The sequence below is a fragment of the Cavia porcellus genome, unplaced genomic scaffold (genome assembly GCF_034190915.1).
Source record: "Cavia porcellus strain 051 isolate PalLab524CR breed Dunkin Hartley unplaced genomic scaffold, mCavPor4.1 scaffold_26, whole genome shotgun sequence".
Taxonomy (NCBI): domain Eukaryota; kingdom Metazoa; phylum Chordata; class Mammalia; order Rodentia; family Caviidae; genus Cavia; species Cavia porcellus.
The window spans coordinates 6,437,575-6,444,433 of NW_026947509.1; the positions used below are offsets into that span (position 1 = coordinate 6,437,575).

Genomic DNA, 6,859 nt, shown 5'->3' on the forward strand with positions numbered 1-6,859 from the left:
ACCCTTCAAGCCCTTGCCTGGCGGGAGCCAGCTCCAAATCTTAGCCAGCGTGGCTGGTGACCTGAGCCCTCTTGATGACCTCAGGGTCCTTGTCACTCCCACCCTCCCACCTCGGGCAGATGCCAACAGATGACCTAGATGACACCATCGCCTAGGATTCTTGGAAGATTGCACCTGCCTGGAAATGCCACCCTGCACCCCAATTTGTAACAGACCTGGACAATCGAGGCGTTTGGACAGAGATTTAATTTCCTGGCCACCTGTTTGGGGTTTGAACAGCATAATGGACTAACATGAATTGTAATTGAACTTGCAGTATTTTCTTGGCTTGTTCCAAGGTTTTCCTCCTCCTTTCCTAATGACTAGTCCTTGACCGAGCTCACAGGGCAGTAAATCCAAGATGCCCTCTGCTTCCCACAGGCAGGCATTCACACACAACACGGTGATATAACCCGGGCCTCTAACCTCCCCCAAATATCTGAAGAGCTCTCCCTCTGTCACTTAGGAGGGGAAGTATGTCTTCATACATATACATGAATAAGGGACCTAAGATACCAAGGTGTTCCCATTTATAAATTGTGCTTGGTAAATAAAATACCAGATCAAACCCTTTAGCTCAGTTCCAATTTTAGGGGCTGATGGGACCAGGGAGCTAAGGTAATGTCCATCATAATATTTGCTACCATACTGTTTCATGTTAATAACATACTTTAGGAAAAAACTTACAGAGATTATTCCATCAATGCAAGTTTGGATGTGTGCAGTTGTAAGTGGTTACAATGGTAACTTTTGTGTTATGTATATTTTTCTAAATTAAAAAAAAGAATTTCAGCAAAAAATAAGAGTTCATAAATTTACTTCTCATCGGAGAATCCTGGGAACTCCTAATTTGGGGGCAGGGGAGGAGAAAGGGTGGAACCCAAGCCTTTGTTTCATGGAGGAAATGTTCTGTGGCTTTTTCTCAGAGTCCAGAGGAGACAGGATTAGTGAGAGCTTCATTAGCTATGTGGAGAGAAGAAGGAAACAGAAAGCAAGGAAGAGAGGGAAATAAAAGTGATGTGCATTCACCACCAGGAACACTGTCGTATTTGTCCGCAGGTGAGGAAGTACAGATACCTCTTGCCGCAAAAGACAGATGAGGATCTTAGCTCACAGAAACGCTCCCCACACACCCTGTCCCTTTAGGATCACTGTCCACTTAGAACTCAGGCAGGATGCAGGCCAAATCCAACAGGCGAGCCATTTCACTGCAGAGATCTTCATGGTGTCACTGACGGTCTTAGCTTCACGCCCAAGAGGGCAAATTTCACACCTATGGAAACTGACGGCAAGAATAGGGCATAAGGGCAAAGATCTAAACACTGCAGATAAATATTAGAAAAATTCACTGGATTTCAGATGCCAGGATTCTGGCAGAAGAGCTGACACCAAAGCAGCACAACCTAACCCTGGCCCTCTAGTAAGGGCCCTGCCCCCTGAGCGCTCCCGGAAGCCCTGCCCTCTGACCTATACTTGGGCGAGAACTCCTATATCCTATATGGCTTCTTCCCATCTGCTGCTTCCAAACCAAAATTCTGTTCCTACCTCAAGAACAGTTTGAAGCTACCAACCTCAGATGATGGCTGCTCCCTGAACAGCTGGGTGGTGCATCTTGTTGGCCTGACCAGGAGAGGGGCTGCTGATCAAAGGTCCCCTTGCTCAGCATTCCTGATGTGACAGTCACACTGTGCTGAGACATCATGTGTCTTGCAGCACAAGACAACAGAATTGTTAACGAAGACTTTATAGTGGCAAATAAAGAGTCATGTCCTCGCCGGAGGAGGCGTTGAAAGGCAAGGAGTTTGGATTTGAAAGATCAAACTTCCTTTTTAGAGAGCCCTTTCCTGTCCTTGTCACTGTTTAGGAAGTTTAGATTTGTAATCCCATTGAAAAGTTATTGGAATTATAACAAGTTAATTCCAATCTACCACTTCCAGTGCAAACCATGGTGAGAATAAAGACTGTAAGCCGTACTTATAATTAGCACAGGCTTAGGGGTCTGAAGTCCAGCCAGGATGAAGTTCCACTGGAACAAAGGGTCTAACTTGGATTTTATTAATTTATGAAGAAGGGAGTGGCTTGAGGACAAGCGGCCCTGAGAATGGGGAATTACTTGAGTCTGTGAGCGGGGCTAGCTAGGAGCCTGAAAGCACCTCTGCAATACGCAGGGAGGAAGGATACAGAAAGACCAATCCGCATACTACCGCTGAGCTAGCATTTAAACTTTGGGGGCCAGTGCTTCAGTTCTGTAGTGCAAACTTTTCTGCCCTGGAAAGTCACAGCCTCTTATCTCGAAGCTCGAGGCTGGAAGCCAGTTGACAGTGGACACTCTACATCCTGCCTGGCTCAACTATGTTTGGGAGCCCTGAGGGCAGGGAAACAGCCACCGTTTCAGAGATTGCACATCAGCACCTCAGCCACGCCCATTTACATTGTGTAGGGCAAAGTGAAGGGGAGAGGAAATGGCTTGCCAGCTCTGTACGGACCAGCACATAGAGACAGGCCAGGGTTAGCCAAAGGGGAGGTCATTGCTCTTTGTTGTTCAAGGAGAGTTATCCAGGGGGGCCTCCACATGTTCTTCGGGGGTGCAGGAGTATCTCAGTGATAGAGTGGTTCCAAGTATATATGAGGATCTGAGTATGATCCCCAGTGCTGCAAAATATTCTTGCTTTGAATTCTGTGTGAGGTAAGGTCAGGGCAAACTGCAGATAGACTTGGGTTTGGGTCAAACTGGAAAGCCACAAGCTTAGTATTTTAGTGCTTTAAAGCTCTGAGGGAATTCTAAGTGGCCTGTAAAACGCAATGATCTCCCTACAGACCTGAGTTTTTGCTTATAGAGGGATACAGACAAGACCAGATGTTTGAGAGCCATTACTAAACAAACTGGAGCATTCAGAATGCAGCCTAAAATAGCAGTGTAAGTCACTGAAAAAAGTTGCAAAAGGATGACATCAGTGCACTAAACTTTATTCATTTAATTCTACCAAGATTATTATTCCTTTTCTGTAACATTTTGACTTCATCACTCTCCAGCCGCAACTCCTGGCTTGTCTAAGAATCTAGCAGTGAGCCCAGAGGCTGCTTCCCTTCTCCTTTCTGGACGAATAAAAGCCTCACTTGCTTTTCCACATCGACACAGGTCTTTACTGCATCCCACAGAGCAACGCTTCTCTCCTAAAAAGATTTTGTTTACATATATACATGATCTATGACTCAGATATGTATATATATGCGTGTGTGTGAGACCTATGAACACATATACGTATATAGCGTTTGGATCTATGACCATTGGCATAGATGTTAGATCTATAGCCTCGGTTCACATCTGAAGAGACCTGGCAATTCACCTTGGTTCTTTGCATTTGGTTTGGTGAAGTTTTATTCTAACAGATTGCTGGTTTTGTGCATCGATGACCTTCTATGGATGCCTTTCCTCTTCTTTTCAGATGCAACTTCCTGTCAGTCTGATGACAGCAGTTTAAACAGACCCAGGTCCCCAGGGAGGGAGGCCTTCGGGGCAGGCACCAGAGAGGTAGAAGGAGCCATTTCTCAGCCTTGCTCAGTGCACAGCACAAGGACACGAACCAGAACAGTGCGAGGCACAGCGGGAGAGGTCGCAGGCCAGGAGAGGAGTAGACTGCCAGGACCCAGCACAGGGACAGGAAGTAACCCTGGACCCATGTCCTCAAGGATGGATGATGGGGCTTCAACAAGCAGAGATAGAAAGACATCCTGATTGCAGAAAAGGAAGCAGAATCAAAAGAGAACAGGCAGGAAGCAGGGTGTGTCCAGCCAGAGCTGCCAGCTCCATCTGGCCGGAATGCAACACATTTATGGGACTCAGTGAAAGAAATGTCAGGAAAGGCAGGAAAAGCAGGTTGAGGTGGCAGGTGACCTACTGATTGGTTCTGAAGAGACTGAGGACACTAATGCAGAGTGACCACAGGAAGAGAATACTGATATGGCAACTGATCCATTGCTTGGTACCATGTTTACAAAACAGTGGTATAAGAGAAATGTGATTAGCACCCTAGAGTCCACATCCTACAAGAGAAGAGATGGTTCGTGAAGTTGATCACTTGGGGAGACAAAACCCCAGGCTACTGATCTCTTCTGGTCAGAAAACCAATGCCTCCAGCCTCACCCCATCCTCACCAATCATACTCAGCACTGTTCCAGTGTTTATTTGTCATCTGTAAAACAGAACCCGAGCTCTCTGCCCATGCATATGAGGCCCTGTGCACAGATCTAAACCCAGCCCGCCTGTCTGGAGAGATGAGAGAGTCAGAATCTTGCTTGTTGACCAGGGCTCTAGGCACTGGAGTGAGGTGTTCCAGTGGAGAGGGGCTAACTTGGGAGCTACAGTGCCCCAGACAGCACGGGCAGTAAAGCCAGAATTAACCCAACCAACGCACCCATCCACAAGGCTGGGCAGAGGCAGAAGCCAAGTATGGCAACCAGAGTTACGCAGGCAGACAAGCTTATTTATAGCAGATGTGGGAGGTAGATTCTAGAGAAACTCCAAGGTTCTGGCACGTTCTCCCAAGGACTTCTTACATGGGTTTATCAAAACACCTCATGAGGATGTCACAAAGCTGCTGCGAATTCATGTCTGTGGTGTCATCTATGATAGAGGGAAATCATTAATAGGAAGCACTATTTTCCAAGAAGCTTTTTTCTCTGCTAAGCACATCTTTCCTCACCTGCTTATAGATTCCTTCTGCCTTCCCAGACCGTACTTTAATGTAACATTTCCCCTGAAGCTTTCTTTGCCTGACTGTCCCTGGAATAGAGATTTTCCTTCTTCTAAATTTACAAAGCACTACATATAAATCATGTACCAAAGTGACCACCTTGTCCATGCTAGAAATTGGTGCATAGGTGTTGACCAGTATGAGAGAAACTGTTTGGGAAAGCCAGGTTTGTGAGCTAACCATATTTAAAGCAGTGTGTCAAGGTGTGTGCAATCTGGATGTGACAGCTAATCTTGGTCGTCCACTGGGCCGGACTGAGAAATTACTGGGAAATTACTAAGTCACACAGCTGGCATGGCTGTGGAAGTGTTTCTGGAGATGATCGGCACCTGGAACAGCAGTGTGATGCTGGACACCTGGGGATGGCACCATCCACTAGGACAGGAACGCTGTGGGGCAGCAGAAGTGCGCTCACACAGCCGTGGTGAGGCCAGCAGTGCTCCCCTCCACGTCCTTCCTCTGCGGAATTTCCGCCTCCCCGTGGGCTGGAGGGTAATGGAGTTGCCTGACTCTGAAACCTCTGCAACTCTGAGCTAAAAGGATTCCTTCCACCTTTAGGTTGTTTCCCAGGTATTCAGTCACAGGGACAGAGAGCTGGCAAACACTTTTGCTTTTACTTCTTTCTGACTCAGCTTCTGGAGAACGGATACCATATTTTGGCCACCTCTGCACCTGTTCTTGCATCAGCAACCTGGGAGAGCTTCTTGGCTTCCCAGATGATAAATATTTATGGGAAAATTAACTAGCAGGTTTTTTTAAAAAAAGTAGAAATTTCTTATGATGTTTCCTAGTGTTATGTCTCATAACATATGTTGTAGTCAGGGGTTGTACACAGAAAACAACTAGAAGTAGGACATGGAGTTTATAATATTTCTATAATGGTCACAGGAGTTAACACAGGAAATGCAGGAAATCTATCCACAACACCAAAGACACAGATTCTTTAGTCAAGAGCCTAAACCCCATGGCAATGTCCCACATGAGTCCAGATAAAAACCCAGAACTCAGAACAATGCCTCCCACGAGCCCAACTGGAGGTCCAGAGCCCACAAGAAAGACTCACGCCAGTCTCTTTTACAGATCCGTGCCAGGAAGACCCAAGGGTCAGCGGTGGAAGCCAGAAAGTCTATGCCAGCAGGATGAAGGAGCTGTGCTAGTGGGATGAGGGTTCTACACTGGAGCCAAGAAGTCACACTCACAACAAAGACCAGGGCTGTCCTGAAAGGCACCACAGCCTTCCTCAGCAACACGGAGGCCCCGAGCTCCTCCAACAAGCACAGTCGGGTACGTGCCAGGAAGCAGCGTGACGAGCTCACACTGGAGACCAAGCAGCACATGTCTTCCCCTCCGGAGCCAGGAGCCAGGAAGCAATACTCAATGTGAGGACCAAGGCTTCTCCAGGAGAACCAACAGCTTAGACAGCAACTCGTAGGAGAACCCACAGTGCCTCCTTAACACCTCAACCCTTAACACCTCCCTTCTTCTCCACCTGTTTATCCTGGCAATGCTCCTCAGGTGGAGCATCTTCTCTCAATGCATGCTGATATAATCCAGCTGGCGTTAAGTTCTCAATCCATAACACCATACCTAGTCTACAAAATAAAGCATCTCTTTTTAACTAAAAATAATTCTTTAAAATTTTGTTTTTTTAGTATTTTAAGCAGATTTCTTTTCTCCATTTGCTAAAAACTTGATGCTCTCCCCTTATTTTATATTTTTCCTGAACAGGAATCAAAGTACACAATCCTGGCCTTGCATCCTCCTCTGCCTTTAACAGAACAGTGTGGCCTTCTGCTCACCAGCAGGGAGGCAGAGCTGGGATCGCACAAGGAAGTAAGATGAATGAGCCGCCTCGCTTTAGAGATGAAAAAGGTCACAGAGCTAGAGATGCGGCTGCAAATACAAGAAGGGGCAGAGAAAAAGGAGCGGTAGGGTGGGCAGCACGATGCGGGGAGAAGCAGGAGCCGGTGGAATGAGAGGACTCTGCGGAAGGAAATGTTCAGAAATGTATATCACGCCCGATGAATGCTCTCTTTTGAGGTGTTTGATGTGTGGTGGGGGTGGGG

At 46.9% G+C, this 6,859-nt stretch overlaps 1 long non-coding RNA gene across 1 annotated transcript; it reads right to left on the reverse strand.

Moving 5' to 3' along the window:
* Positions 1-228: 228 nt before the first annotated feature.
* Positions 229-6,244, reverse strand: LOC134473172 (uncharacterized). The gene is made up of 2 exons (XR_010043267.1): positions 5,857-6,244; positions 229-1,321 (listed from the first exon to the last, which is right to left on the reverse strand). It is a non-coding gene; the product is annotated as an uncharacterized LOC134473172 (long non-coding RNA).
* Between the last annotated feature and the right edge of the window lie 615 nt (positions 6,245-6,859).